Source organism: Triturus cristatus, chromosome 2_2 (assembly GCF_964204655.1).
Source record: "Triturus cristatus chromosome 2_2, aTriCri1.1, whole genome shotgun sequence".
Classification (NCBI taxonomy): domain Eukaryota; kingdom Metazoa; phylum Chordata; class Amphibia; order Caudata; family Salamandridae; genus Triturus; species Triturus cristatus.
In genome coordinates, this window is record NC_140582.1 from 558,925,529 (window position 1) to 558,942,653 (window position 17,125).

Sequence of the window (17,125 nt, forward strand, 5' to 3'; positions counted from 1 at the left end):
TGGACATGTGCTTTGTAAAAAATCTGAAAAGTGGATTCATAATGTGCCAGTGTGTAAAAGTGTTTATCACTTGCCAACAAAAAGAGCAGTAAGTGTGCTTTCAAATTGGCAAAGAAATTTCGTTTTGTGACTAATGTGAAAACATGACTCTGTGTGCAAAAAGGAATTACAGGCATAGATTTATTGCGTATTGCTCTGGTGATTTCACAGTTGCATTAGATGGAAAGGGGGAGACATTTTTTGGTGCAGATGCAGACTCTTAGCACACAGGTAGCTGCTTACCATGTGGAATCATGCACAGTATTCACAAGCGAGTGGTGTTTGAGGTTTCAGTCAGTAATGCAAATACATTCAGCATCACTAAGGCTGGTTGCCCTTGCTGGAGTGTAGGCAGACACCCAGGTTACAAATGATGCTGGTCTGAAAAAGCAGTTTGGACATGTGCTTTGTAAAAAATCTGAAAAGTGGATTCATAATGTGTCAGTCTGTAAAAGTGTTTATCACTTGCCAAAAAAAAGAGCAGTAAGTGTGCTTTCAAATTGGCAAAGAAATTTCGTTTTGTGACTAATGTGAAAACATGACTCTGTGTGCAAAAAGGAATTACAGTCAGAGATTTATTGCGTATTGCTCTGGTGATTTCACAGTTGCATTAGATGGAAAGGGGGAGACATTTTTTGGTGCAGAAGCAGACTCTTAGCACACAGGTAGCTGCTTACCATGTGGAATCATGCACAGTATTCACAAGTGAGTGGGGTTTGAGGTTTCAGTCAGTAATGCAAATACATTCAGCATCACTAAGGCTGGTTGCCCTTGCTGGAGTGTAGGCAGACACCCAGGTTACACATGATGCTGGTCTGAAAAAGCAGTTTGGACATGTGCTTTGTGAAAAATCTGAAAAGTGGATTCATAATGTGTCAGTCTGTAAAAGTGTTTATCACTTGCCAAAAAAAGAGCAGTAAGTGTGCTTTCAAATTGGCAAAGAAATTTCGTTTTGTGACTAATGTGAAAACATGACTCTGTGTGCAAAAAGGAATTACAGGCAGAGATTAATTGCGTATTTCTCTGGTGATTTCACAGTTGCATTAGATGGACAGGGGGAGACGTTTTTTGGTGCAGATGCAGACTCTTAGCACACAGGTAGCTGCTTACCATGTGGAATCATGCACAGTATTCACAAGCGAGTGGGGTTTGAGGTTTCAGTCAGTAATGCAAATACATTCAGCATCACTAAGGCTGGTTGCCCTTGCTGGAGTGTAGGCAGACACCCAGGTTACACATGATGCTGGTCTGAAAAAGCAGTTTGGACATGTGCTTTGTAAAAAATCTGAAAAGTGGATTCATAATGTGTCAGTCTGTAAAAGTGTTTATCACTTGCCAAAAAAAAGAGCAGTAAGTGTGCTTTCAAATTGGCAAAGAAATTTCGTTTTGTGACTAATGTGAAAACATGACTCTGTGTGCAAATAGGAATTACAGGCAGAGATTTATTGCGTATTGCTCTGGTGATTTCACAGTTGCATTAGATGGAAAGGGGGAGACATTTTTTGGTGCAGAAGCAGACTCTTAGCACACAGGTAGCTGCTTACCTTGTGGAATCATGCACAGTATTCACAAGCGAGTGGGGTTTGAGGTTTCAGTCAGTAATGCAAATACATTCAGCATCACTAAGGCTGGTTGCCCTTGCTGGAGTGTTGGCAGACACCCAGGTTACACATGATGCTGGTCTGAAAAAGCAGTTTGGACATGTGCTTTGTAAAAAATCTGAAAAGTGGATTCATAATGTGTCTGTCTGTAAAAGTGTTTATCACTTGCCAAAAAAAAGAGCAGTAAGTGTGCTTTCAAATTGGCAAAGAAATTTCGTTTTGTGACTAATGTGAAAACATGACTCTGTGTGCAAAAAGGAATTACAGGCAGAGATTTATTGCGTATTTCTCTGGTGATTTCACAGTTGTATTAGATGGAAAGGGGGAGACATTTTTTGGTGCAGATGCAGACTCTTAGCACACAGGTAGCTGCTTACCATGTGGAATCATGCACAGTATTCACAAGCGAGTGGGGTTTGAGGTTTCAGTCAGTAATGCAAATACATTCAGCATCACTAAGGCTGGTTGCCCTTGCTGGAGTGTAGGCAGACACCCAGGTTACACATGATGCTGGTCTGAAAAAGCAGTTTGGACATGTGCTTTGTAAAAAATCTGAAAAGTGGATTCATAATGTGTCAGTCTGTAAAAGTGTTTATCACTTGCCAAAAAAAAGAGCAGTAAGTGTGCTTTCAAATTGGCAAAGAAATTTCATTTTGTGACTAATGTGAAAACATGACTCTGTGTGCAAATAGGAATTACAGGCAGAGATTTATTGCGTATTGCTCTGGTGATTTCACAGTTGCATTAGATGGAAAGGTGGAGACATTTTTTGGTGCAGATGCAGACTCTTAGCACACAGGTAGCTGCTTACCATGTGGAATCATGCACAGTATTCACAAGCGAGTGGGGTTTGAGGTTTCAGTCAGTAATGCAAATACATTCAGCATCACTAAGGCTGGTTGCCCTTGCTGGAGTGTAGGCAGACACCCAGATTACACATGATGCTGGTCTGAAAAAGCAGTTTGGACATGTGCTTTGTAAAAAATCTGAAAAGTGGATTCATAATGTGTCAGTCTGTAAAAGTGTTTATCACTTGCCAAAAAAAAGAGCAGTAAGTGTGCTTTCAAATTGGCAAAGAAATTTCGTTTTGTGACTAATGTGAAAACATGACTCTGTGTGCAAATAGGAATTACAGGCAGAGATTTATTGCGTATTGCTCTGGAGATTTCACAGTTGCATTAGATGGAAAGGGGAGACATTTTTTGGTGCAGAAGCAGACTCTTAGCACACAGGTAGCTGCTTACTATGTGGAATCATGCACAGTATTCACAAGCGAGTGTGGTTTGAGGTTTCAGTCAGTAATGCAAATACATTCAGCATCACTAAGGCTGGTTGCCCTTGCTGGAGTGTAGGCAGACACCCAGGTTAGAAATGATGCTGGTCTGAAAAAGCAGTTTGGACATGTGCTTTGTAAAAAATCTGAAAAGTGGATTCATAATGTGTCAGTCTGTAAAAGTGTTTATCACTTGCCAAAAAAAAGAGCAGTAAGTGTGCTTTCAAATTGGCAAAGAAATTTCGTTTTGTGACTAATGTGAAAACAAATGTAGTAATATATTTAAATAAAATAAAGGAATTTTTTTTTAGTTTTTTTCAGGTATTGCTGAAGAGCAGTGAACAAAATTTAAGATGCCTACAAAATCCAGAGCAAAAAAAGAGCAGAAAAAAAACCTATATTTGAAGACAACTGGAGGACCTAAGTTAGTTGAAGATGCTCATGTTGGGAAGAAGAAAAAATCTTCTGGTAAGCAAAAAAAAGATTTTCTAAGGAACATATTCAAAAAAAGGAAAAATGTACAAAATGTCTGTACTGGAAAGAATGATTTGAATCGAAAAGGACAGGAAAAAATTGAGAATTTAGTTAATGCAAATATACCTTCTGCAACTCAAAAGATAAACTTAAACAGAAAAACAGCGTTTAAAGAGATACGTAGAAAAATGTTTCAGAGGAGAGTTATGTCCAATTTGATAAAGGATGTGAAGAAATATAAGCAAAAGGCAAAGTTTTTTAAGAGAAAAAAAGAAATTGAAGCCATTGCAGCAAAGGCATTAGCATTAAAAAGGAAACTATTCATTTTAATTTTGAATAGGATGCGTACATTAGACAAAATAGTTAATGTACTGAAATCACATAGCAAAAGGAAAAGAGTAGTGAACAGAACAAACTTTTGTAAAGTGTTTTTAGGAAAATGGATGCATAGTTCAAGTAGTGAACCTTTTTTTAATGAAGAGAGCTATTTTCAAAGTAATAGTTTGCTGCATGCAGTTGACACCAGAGGTCGTGCTTATGAAGTGAAAAATGGTTGCATAATGGAGAAGGAGATAATGGTTCCAAGAGATGAGGTACAAGTGATGGCGGATGAGGCTATGGGGAGACGTCCTAAAGCCCCAGTGTACACTTGGAATTGTAGTAGTATTTGCACTGTGCGTCAGGAATCTATTGATAAATTTCGTGAGTTTCTAAGAGAATATAGCAAAAAAAGTGTGAAACAGAAGATTAAGGTGCTTCAAAGTCTAGATCCATGCAGAGTGAGAGAGAATACTGGTTTGCAGGGTCATTCTCTGGCTTGTCTATCTAGAAAAGTGTGTAATAGTGTTTTCCATCATTTTAGGATGCTGGCTGTTCATCATACTGAAATGAGAAAGTTTGTGAGACGGTTGTATTTTGCTAAAAGTCCAGCAATAAAGTTAGATGAATTGAATAGGGCTCTGTTCCGTGGAACGGTATCAGATGTAGAGAAGGTTGTTGATGAAATTCAGTTTTGTTACTTTGGTCCTGAACAAAACAGTGCAGAGAAGGACACAGTAAATGAGGAAGAAGTGGAAGAAAATGTAGAACCCTCTGTAAGTAAGACATTTAATGATCACATAACAAAATTTGCAATAATCTCTAATGAAAGACCAAATATAACTTGTATTTGTTGCCGCAGAACTCATTATAGAAAACAAACCAGGTATGTTGATCTCTACAGAAAGAGTGAAAATGAAGATAATTATAAGTGGAAGGATTTTGCCACCTATATATTTCTTGAAAATTGTTTTGAATTGGGTGAAGTTCAGCGTATTTGTAAATACTGTTACAACAAGTTAGAGGAAAATAGAATGCCGACCAGAGCTGTACATAATAATTTAGAATTGGATGCTATTCCTGCTGAACTTTCTGAATTAAATACATATGAGTCTATACTCATTCAATGTGTTCATCCGTTCCAGACCATAGTACGTATGGAGCCCAAAACTGGTAAATTACCTCCTTTAGATTTACTGAGAGGTTTAAAAGGTAGAGTGGTGTATTTGCCCTTGGATTTGAAAAAAAATATGGAAACTATTGATGCGGATACTTTGGAAACTGAACCATTAATTATTCTGGTTAATGGTGTACCTACAAAGAATAAGAAGATTTGGCAGGAGCTGGCAGATGTACGGAAAGTACAAAGAGCACATTTGTATTTGAAAAGGAATAACAAATGGTATGAATCAATTTATATAGAAGAAGAAGAAGAAGAAGGTTTACAAGAAGACACAGAAACACCAACTGGACAAATTGAAAAAGTGGACAAGTCAAAGGAAGAAGAAATTTATGAACATTTTAGCATACATCCTCTTCATTCAAAAGAAGTTATGGGAGACAATATTGATCTATTTCAGATGAAGAAAGCAAAAGGAACTCCCGTGAGTGTATGGGAGGAGAGCTTGGAAGCTCGATGTTTTCCCCAGCTGTTTCCTAAAGGAAAAGGAGGACGATACGATGAACGTCCGGAACAGATTCCAGCTTCTGAGTATCGGACTACAAGACTATATGCTGAAGATCCCAGATTTCGACAAAGTATTCCTTATTTGTTCCATCTTTTATTTGAAAGCGACTTGTCTGCACTGTCTTATGCAGTAAATCACATTTTAAAAAGTGGAGTACATTTGCAAAATGTGTCTGCTAAGGATTTTATGGAGAAAGTGCAGCACCGAGATGATCATTTGGAAACACAACTGATCAATCTGATGGCTTGTCAGCGTGGGACAAATGAATATTGGTACCGACGCCATGGTGAATTAAAATGCATGTTACGGAATTTAGGAACACCAACATGGTTCCTTACCCTAAGCTGTGCCGAGTACGCTTGGGATGATTTACTGGATTTTCTACGAGAGGCAAATTCAAACATTAAAAACATCGAATACAAAACAGCAGGAGAACTGTGCTCATTGGATCCGGTTAATGTTTGCAGATATTTCAATCATAGATTTGAGGCTATGATGTCCTTCATCTGCAATAAAAAAAATCCACCTCTAGGAGAAGTAGTGGATTTCTTTTGGAGAAAAGAGTACCAGGCAAGAGGTGCTCCTCATATTCATATGCTGTTGTGGATCAAGGATGCCCCAAAGTTTGGAACAGATACTGATGAAGCAGTGTTATCTTACATTGAAGAATATGCAACATGTGCTATACCAAAAAGCACAGAAGAGAAAAAGTTAAAGGAGCAAGTTTTACGTTTCCAAAGTCATCGGTGTGGAAAATACTGTCGACGGAAATACAAGAGCAAAGATAAATACTACACTAAATGTCGATTTGGATTTCCTAGACCTGTTCTTTCAAAAGGAAGAGTTAACAGTTTTATGTCAGCTGTGAGACATACTATCACAAGAAAATCACCTAAGAATACCTACAACCTTAAAAGAAAAGAAGAATCAAAAAATATAAATGACTACAACCCAGTGATTTTATCCATGTGGAACGCTAACATGGATATACAGTATGTAGCTGACAATTCCATTGCTGTTGCTCGATATGTAAAGTCTTACATTACGAAATCAGAAAAAACAGAATTGAAGGAAATGTGGGAAGAGATTTCTCACGAGAAAACTGTCAGTAAGAAGCTGTACAGTTTCAGTTTGAAGATGTTATCGCATCGAGAAATTGGATCCTACGAATGTTCAGATAGGTTATCTTCTGCAAGTCTCTACTCGAAATCAAGAAGAATAATTTGGGCAAGTTTAGGCCTTGCAGCAATGAGAAATCGGGTACTGAAATCTGTTGGAGAAATTGAATATTTGGCCGAGAATGACCCAGAAAGTACAGATATTTTGAAATCAAACATGTTGGATACATATTACCCAAAGAGAAGTCATCATCTGGAGAACATGTGTCTCTATGAAGTGCTGCAGAACTACATTTATTCACGGAAAGCCATCAACAATGGAAAATATAAAGTCATTGGTGAGGAAGGATGTTTGGTGAAGCAAACAAAAGGAAGTTTGATAAATCACCGGAAGCTGAGTTGCGACACTACTGACAAAAAGGAATTTTACTACTTGGCTCTTTTACAGCTGTTTAAACCATGGTGTACAGAGGATGAACTACTGGGAGAATTTCAAAGCTATGAAGATTCCTTTAATGCTTGCAAAGACAGCATACAATGCAGAACATTCACAACTTATATGCAAATGTTAAATGAAGAAATTGAACAGGAAACTACAATTGCAGCAGAAATAGCTAGAGACAGTTCTCAGGACAGCCAAAGTTCAGGAACACTCAGTCAAGATCCCCTAGGACAACCAATCGTTGAAAATGAAGCATCAATAGCCATGAATGAAGTGGAAACAGCTATGAATCAAGCTCAAGAAGAATTTATAGACTTACAAAATTTGGAAAGACAACTGAATCAAGAGCAGCAACAAATTTATGAAGAGATCAGAAACAAAATTGATCACGGATTTCTAGATGAAAAAAAAGAGTGCTCATGCACATCATTTCATCCAATCAGGATGTATGTAAGCGGACAAGCTGGAACTGGAAAAAGTTTCCTTATAAAAGTCATCAGAAGCTACCTACAGCAAAAAACGGATTCTACTTTGTCTTGTGTGGTTACTGCTCCAACTGGGTTAGCAGCATATAACATAAAAGGAATCACTTTACATCGTTTGCTAATGTTACCAGTGGAGCATGAGAACAAAATACAATACAACAAGCTAACTGGAGAAGCATGCTTGGAAGTTTCAAGAGTATTGAAGAAGATGCAAGTTCTCATTATTGATAAGGTGAGCATGGTATCGAACTTAATGCTTGCCTTTGTGCATTTAAGAATGCAGCAAATTCTGAAGTCAGACTATGACGTGTTATTTGGAGGAAAACACGTCATAGTTTTTGGAGATCTTTTGCAACTTACTCCAGTTAAAGGACAACCAGTGTTTAATACTGTGACACATGAAGACACGAAGAAGTCATTGGGAAGCATCGGTAATGCAAATATTTGGTCCTTCTTTGAGTACAAGGAACTTACAACTAATATGAGGCAAGCAAACGATGAAGAATATGGAAGTATTCTGAAAGATATCAGGATTGGACTACTCACAGAAGCTGGCAAAAAAGCATTACAGACTCGGCTGCTACATAATTTATTTCCAAAGGAAGAAATAGTTGCAGAGAAGATATACAAGAACATTGCAGAAAACAAAAGTGTCATCTGCTTAATGCCAACTCTACGTGAGTGCTCAATATTCAATGAGGAGCTTTTGAAATTGGAAAAGGAAGATATCAGGAAATTGGAAGCAGTGGACAAAATTGAGGATGGAAGAATTACTGTCACATTAACAGGCACACTGAAAAATAAATTGGATTCACTAGAGAAGAAGATTTCCAAAACAGCTGGATTAGAAAAAAATCTATATGTTTGCATGAACTGTAGAGTATTTTTAAGGAGAAATTTGGATGTTGAAAAAGGTTTAGTTAATGGAGCTATGGGAAGAGTTGTGGGTTTTATTAATTATCAGAAAAAAGATGGAATTGAATGTTTAAAAATAAAATTTGATCAGATAGAAGAAGTTAAAGATATTTGTCGTTGTACAGTTCGTTTCATGCTTGTGAAAGACTTATATGTACGTAGGAAGCAGTTTCCGTTTTCTCTAGCATATGCTGTAACTATTCACAAGTCTCAAGGATTGACTGTAGATTGTGCATTTGTGAACATTGGTTCAACTGTGTTCAAAGAAGGTATGGCATATGTTGCTTTGTCACGAGTGAAAACATTATCAGGTTTATTCATGATAGACTTTGATGATTCAAAAGTTAGTGCTGATACAAACTGTGTAAAGGAGTATAATAGATTAAGAAGAAGCTATGCTCCTCATTTAGGTCAGTATCCTGTGTTGGAGAAACGTGTAGTTTCTCGTAAAAGGAGAAATGAGAATATCTGTAATGAAGATGTAGAGAGGAGGAAAAAAAAGAGGAGTGATGTAATTGCAAGCAAAAAGAATAAGGAAAATGAAGAACAGGTTGTAGGATGTCATTTTGAAAATAGCTCTGGTGTCAACTGCTACGCTAATGTAGTGCTGAATGTTGCATTTTATCTGGAAAGTTTGCAAGAGCAGATAATAGTAAATCAGGGAAAAAGATTCTGTACTGTGCTGAGTCTCCTTTTTGAAAAGCTGAGTAATGATAAAACTCAAATAGAAAGTGCTACTGAAATTAGAAAACTTTTAGATGTATGTTCAGGACGAACACAGTTTTCTCAAAATGTACAGCAAGATGCACAGGAATTCTTGATATATTTTCTTCAGGTACTGGAAGAGGAAGGGGTACAAATACAAAATATTTTTGGTCTCTCTTATAAATGGGAACATAGTTGTGAAAACTGTTATAATATATGTGGCTCTAATGTTGATTCTGAAAGGTTTATTTATTTAACATTGCCAGAGAGTAAAACAGTCACTTTTGCTAAATTAGTTAAAGATGCTAATCATAGCATGCAATGCAGTGAGTGTAAATCTGACATGTTTTCAACATTAATTTTAAAGGAATACAGACAGTATGTAATTTTAATGATGCAACGATGTAGAGCTGATGGTTCAAAATTGGATACTTTAATAAAGAAGTTTACAGGACAGCAATTATCAATTTCAGGAAAAACTTTTGTAACAGTTGCAATAATTTTCCATGATGGACCTACTGTAACTTCTGGTCATTACACAGTTTATCTTAAATGTGAAAAAGGCTGGACACTGTGTAATGATTCCCAATTGATTTTTAAGCAACGTTTGCCTTTTGATTTAGCAAATTCCTATCTAATCTTCCTGAAACCTAAATTTTAGAGAGATTTGGCAACATCTGGAGAAAACAATTTTACCATTTTATTGGATTACCATTTGGAATTTACAAATAAAAAGATTTAACAAATTATCATTTGGCCTAATGGAAAGGTAACCAATTGTAATGGGGAATTTTTCCATTTTTTAAGGAAATTTTGGAAAACCAAAAATTTAGAAAAAATCGGTAACATCTGCACAATTTAAATTTTGGAATGTTATTGGATTGCTATTTGAAATTTTTTCAAAAAAGATTTTTAAAATTACTATTTGGCCATGCGGAAAAGTAAACAATTCTATTGTGGACTTATTTAATTATTAACTAATCTTTCGGAAACCAAAATATTACAGAGAAACGGTGACATCTATACAATTTAAACTTTTGTTTTTTATTGGATTACCATTGGAAATTAAACAAAAAAAGAATTTTAAAATTACTATTTGGCCTAAAGGAAATGGAACCAGATGTATTGTGGAGTTATTTGACATATATTATTGTGATTATACTTCTGAAACAAAAATGTCAGACGGTATTTTAAAGAAATAAGTATAGATATTAGATGATATTTTTTTAGAATATTATGCATTTCTTTAAAGTTATGTTTATGAAAAAAGAGATTCTGGGCTTTTTTAAAAACAATCTTTGAGATTGTTAATTTTTTTTTGCCTGCTGTTAAATGATGAATGCAATTGCTTTCACAATTTATAGTGAAATGTAATATTTTCTGAAAACAGCAAAAAAAAGGCAAAAATATTTTTTGAAAAATATGTAAATATGTGTACTGTATTATTAAATGTTTTATTAAATATTAATACTTTTTTCTTTTTTTTCAGATTGAGATAGAAAATGTTTGAAAACTATAACCATTTAAAAAGCAATTAAAAATAAATAAAATGAATAAATCTTTTTTTGAGTGGCTATGGTAAGTCAATAATGTCATGGTCCCTTTTTTCCACTTCTCTACAATCACATTTGCAGTTTTTAATTGTAGTCTCTCAAGGACCTTGTAATGTGATAATTGATTTTTAGTGTTTTTAAAAAATAAAAATAAAAATTACGCGCACCGTACGCGTACGGTAAAAAAAAAATAAAAAAAGTTTTTAAAAACATATATAAAAAATAGATGAAAGGTAAGGTTGGCTCTTAAAAGAGCCGTTGTGTTCATGCAGGGACAGAGGAAAGAAAGATTGGGAATATTAGTCAGTACGACAAGTGTGCTGATCTATTTAATTGTTCACTAGGGAAATACTGGTCTCCCTATGACAAATTAGATCATGACAAGTGGCGCACCGTATATCAACCCTCAGAAACCGAGGGTTAGTTTCCAGAGGACCAGAAAAAGGAGATGCTCCCACCACAGATGAAGGGCTCACCTGACCTGCAGAAGAAGGACTCGGCTCTGCAGATGATGGTCCAGGCTGAGCTGCTGTGGATGTGCTTGGTTGATTTACTGAAGGGTTACCTTCAGTAAGTCGAGCATGTGTCCTTCTGTGTACATCCTTAAGGTGTCTCATCATGGTGTGATTCCCAAAGGAATACTTCCTGTCAGGATTACCTCTTGAAAGTACACGCTTACACAGCTTGCAAGTCACTAAGGGTGCATTTACCTTTTGCTGGCCTTCTGGAAAAGTAAAATAATCCCATACGTAAGAGGTCTTTTGTTTCCTCGCTCTCTGCCTCAAGGTAGTGCTGCTAGCCTCACTCTCAGAAGAGCTCTGCTGTTCTGCCATCGTATCACAAAGACAACCCAGCTCCTTCTCCTAAGGGATCACAAGCAGAAATGAGGGGAATGGGTGTGGTGTAGGAGAGTTCTAGAACTGAAAGTAGTTTCAACCAATCAAAAGTTGTGTTTCATGATCACATGACCTAACGTACGCTTACGGTACACTTACGGCAAAAGTACGCATGCGCGTAAAAAAGACACTCGCTTGCGCGCATGCGCTTAACAGTCACTCCCCGACACTTCCGCGTAACGTGTGCGTGTAGCGTACACGCGTACGCGTCCCACGCGGAGTACGCGCGGCTACGCAAATTGCGTAACTATACGCAAACAGCGTAGATAAATTACGGACGTTGCGTAAACCGTACGCTTACCGTAAGCCTACGGTACGCGTACTAAAAAAAAAAGGAAAAAATGTATTGCTAATAAATTTTACCTGTTTATTTTATAAAATATATTAAAAAAAACATATTATAGAATTTTAAAAATTTAACCATAGTCGTTAAAAAAGGATAGAAAATTAAAATAAAAATATGTAAAAAAAAAAAAAAGAAAGAAAAAAAAATTAGCATTTAAAAAACCTTGCAAATTCACTGAAAAAACCATGGGTTTCACACACGTAATAGTTAGGAATTAGCATTTAAAAAACCTTGCAAATTCACTGAAAAAACCATGGGTTTCACACACGTTATAGTTAGGAATTAGCATTTAAAAAACCTTAGAAATTCAATGAAAAAACCAAAGGTTTCACACATGTTATAGTTAGCTGGACATTTCACTCGTAAAAAACCAATGAAATTCCCCCGTTATAGTTAGTTCAGCTAACTATAACTCGCGCGCCCGCAATGCACTACTGATGACGTCACATATTACATCACTCATGACATGGTCAGTGACATCACTCATGACATCACTGATGACATCTCAAATGACATCACTGATGACATCATCCTTGTGACAGAGTGGTAGACCTCCTCTCACCCTAATATAACCTTTGATACAAACATTCAAAAATAGACACTAAAATTTTCAAAACAATGGACATACCAATAACAGTTACAACAACCTATTCAGTAATTCTAAGATCCACATACACATCCACTCATCCACCAACAATCCTATACAGTCACTCATACATGTACTCACACATCATATGTACTCATACACCTAAACATCCTGTAACACAATTCCACTCATCCATAGAGTTACTCACACACATAGTCACTCATGCTAATAAAGAAACAAACATCCATTTACTTGCATATACAGTTATACACACACCAGCACACTTACTTTAACAGAAACTTACACATACTTAGTCTTTTTAACAATCACTTATAGAAACACATACTTATTCATACAGGAACTCTTTCAATCTCTCACTCTCACATATACTCACTTATATACACCAATAGTCACATATACTAGTTTAAAACATATGTAGTTACTCATAAAGACACTATTGAGACAGTCATTCACTCACTAACACATCCATGCATACAGTCATCCACCCATACAGTCCTGCACACATGCTGTCTTCAACACATACAAAGAGTGAGTCACTCATTCATGCACCTATGCACTACATATTACCCCCCACCGAACCATACAGACACTCAGACACTCATAGTGATACTCAAAAAACCAACTAATAACCTCTATAGACACTCATGTAGCTACTCACCAACCCATGCAGCCACTTATACACAAAGTGAGAGACTGATACAGATATTTACATATTTAAACATTACTCACTAAGCCATGTATTCAATAAGATACACTTAATCAGTCAGTAATACAATCAATTTTTCAAAAACAAATCATCCACTTAGACACTGATATACCCATTGATTCTTCCATCGACCTTGAGATATACATGTATAAAACATATGTAATTTTCAGAAAAAGACACATTCACTGGATGATGTCATCAGTGATGTCATTTGAGATGTCATCAGTGATGTCATGAGTGATGTCACTGACCATGTCATGAGTGATGTAATATGTGACGTCATCAGTAGTGCATTGCGGGCGCGCGAGTTATAGTTAGCTGAACTAACTATAACGGGGGAATTTCATTGGTTTTTTACGAGTGAAATGTCCAGCTAACTATAACATGTGTGAAACCTTTGGTTTTTTCATTGAATTTCTAAGGTTTTTTAAATGCTAATTCCTAACTATAACGTGTGTGAAACCCATGGTTTTTTCAGTGAATATATATATAGATATCAACACCAGGTGCTCACTTACTCAGTAAGAAGTAGGCAGGACACATGCTCCGGGGTAAAACGATTTTATTTGAGCAATCGAAGCGTGCAAAAAAGTTCATGAAGCGCTGGGGCAGATGCGTTTCTAGCCGGGACTCGGCTTTCATCAGTGCCAGAATCACAGGTATGGTTATTTCACCTGAAGTTCTTAAAGCCTTAAGAGACCACTCCCAATGTTCAAGTCTCTTGGCTTCTCCTACTGTAACCAGGTTTGTACCTCCTCTCACAGCGTTTCAAAGCAGGCTGCATGCTGCATGCTGGTTCATGTAGTCGCTCGTGGAAACTTGATCCAGTGATCTAGAAAATCCAAGAACACACAGTGGTGTCTCCAAACTTTGGCGGGATTCCACATGATTTCGCCACAGCTTTGTAAGAACAGAAATTTTGTCCGATTCTTGCCAAACGTTTCCCCTTCTCAGGCTGTACAGATACGCCTCCTCTCTCCCCTTGCAGTGAAGTGATGCTCCGTGGCAATAACCCGCATGGGGGGGCTCTGCGTGTGCAATTTCATTGCGAAAACCAAAAGAGATCGTTGACTGTCGCAGGGCGCCTGATCGAGAGGGCGTGTCCTTGCCGGTGTCAACTACCGGCTAAACATCAACACCAGGTGCTCACTTACTCAGTAAGAAGTAGGCAGGACACATGCTCCGGGGTAAAACAATTTATTTGAGCAATCGAAGCGTGCAAAAAAGTTCATGAAGCGCTGGGGCAGACACGTTTCTAGCCGGGACTCGGCTTTCATCAGTGCCAGAATCACAGGTATGGTTATTTCACCTGAAGTTCTTAAAGCCCTAAGAGACCACTCCCAATGTTTGAGTCTCGTGGCTCCTCCTACTGTAACCAGGTTTGTACCTCCTCTCACAGCGTTTCAAAGTAGGCTGCATGCTGGTTCATGTAGTCGCTCGTGGAAACTTGATCCAGTGATCTAGAAAATCCAAGAACACACAGTGGTGTCTCCAAACTTTTATATATATATATATATATATATATATATATATATATATATATATATATATATATATATATATATATATATATATATATATTCACTGAAAAAACCATAGGTTTCACACATGTTATAGTTAGCGGAAATTTTACTGATAAAAAACCAGTGAAATTGCCCCGTTATAGTTAGTGCTGGCAACTATAACTCACGCGACCGCAATCCTCTGCTGATGCTAATACTGTATTTAGACACTTATTTGCCCATGTCTTCTTCCATACATTTTTAGCTATACATATATTACAAATATTTGTTTTTCATAAAGACACATATGTCATCAGCAGAAGATTGCGGTCGCGTGAGTTATAGTTGCCAGCACTAACTATAACGGGGCAATTTCACTGGTTTTTTATCAGTAAAATTTCCGCTAACTATAACATGTGTGAAACCTATGGTTTTTTCAGTGAATTTGCAAGGTTTTTTAAATGCTAATTCCTAACTATAACGTGTGTGAAACCTATGGTTTTTTCAGTGAATTTGTACGGTTTTTTAAATGCTAAGTTACTTTACGCCATTCGAGGCGTGCGCGCCCACTTAACGCAGTTCGTTCCGTGCACGGTTTTTATCAACTTTAATAAGCCCTGTACATTTGGTGGCCTTCGGCCACCAAAAGCACAGGGGGTGGGGTCAATGTGGATAGTGTTTTTTTTATTTCGATTTTATAATTTCATGTTGCCAAAATTTAGTTTTTTTTACCTATTAATAAGCCCTGTACATTTGGTGGCCCACGGCCACCAAAAGCACAGGGGGTGGGGTAAGTGTGGATAGTGTTTTTTTTTTTTTTTTTTTTTTACCGTACGCTTACGGTAAGCGTACGGTAAGCGTACTCGGCGAAATTGCCGAAAAAAAAATAAAACCGTTTTTGCTCTTGGGGGATGTTTGGGGACTCCCTCAACCTGACTATGTGGGAGGGAGTTGTCAAAACAGCCCCGTAACATGTTTTTGGCCATCTTGTTTGATAAACAACACTCAGTGCGAGAGACAAAATGGTGGCCGCCGCTTCCTGGTTTCGGCCGATTCGAATGTTTACTAAGATCTAAGAGCCAATCAGAATCGCGCTCGCGCACGCCACCGTACGCTTACGGTAAGCGTACGGTAAGCGTACCGTAAGCGGGCTCAGATATATATATTGATTTAAAGGCTATTTTCTCAGAATCTACTGAACAGATTTACACCAAACCTACAAAAGGCACTTCCTTGACCTAGGGACTACCTCTCTGCCAAATTTCTAGTAATTCTGTTCAGCCGTTCGGGCTGTAGCTCGTTCTAAAGGTCCTATGGAAAAATGCATGGGAAAAACGCGTTTTGGGACCCCCCTTTTATCTCAGCCCCCGCTTGACGAATCCCCCCGAGACTTTCAGGGTAGGAGCGGAGCGTAGCGCCCCACCTATTTTGAGAAATTCGCGAGGATTCATCGACCGGCGCCAAAGTTATTCAAAATAGAATGTTGAGGTTTTCCTATGGAAAAGGGGTCCTAACTATAACTACCTACTGGCGACCGCCAGTAGGTAATATATATATATATATATATATATATATATATATATATTATCTACTGGCGGTCGCCAGTAGATAGTTATAGTTAGGACCGTGTTTCCATAGGAAATCTGAAAATTCGATTTTGTATAACTTTGCGCCGGTTGACGAATCCTCACGAAATTTTCAAAACTAATGGGGCGCTCCGCTCAGCTCCTACCCTGAAAGTCTCGGGGTGATTTGTCAAGTAGGGGCTGAGCAAAAAGGGGGTCCCAAAACGCGTTTCCCCATGCATTTTCCCATAGGACCTTTAGTCAAAGGTACAGCCCGAACGGCTTAACAGAATTACTTGAAATTTGGCAGAGAGGTAGTCCTCAGGTCAGGCATGTGCCTTTTGCATATATGGTGTCAATCTGTTCAGTAGTTCCTGAGAAAATTGCAGATAAAAGTTCATAAATATCTATAGGCGCAGGGTAGAGAGTTCCTGACCCCCTAGCCTTTGTCAGGGGGTCCCTGAAGGACCCCGAAGGGTGAAAAAAACATTTTTTTTTTTTTTAAATCGCGGGGTGCGCACACGGAGCGCGCACAGTGAAAAACCGTAAAAAAACAAAAAAAACATTTGAAACAAGCCATTCCATATTACAGGGTACACTCAATCTATAACTATATACATAGGTAGTTTATTGTAAAATAAATATATAAAAAATATAATAATACATACAAAACCTTACAAATTCACTTAAAAAACCATAGGTTTCACACACGTTATAGTTAGGCATTAGCATTTAAAAAACCTTGCAAATTCACTTCAAAAAACCATAGGTTTCACACATGTTATAGTTAGCTGGACATTTCACTCGTAAAAAACCATTGAAATTCCCCCGTTATAGTTAGTTCAGATAACTATAACTCACGCGCCCGCAATCCACTGCTCATGACGTCACA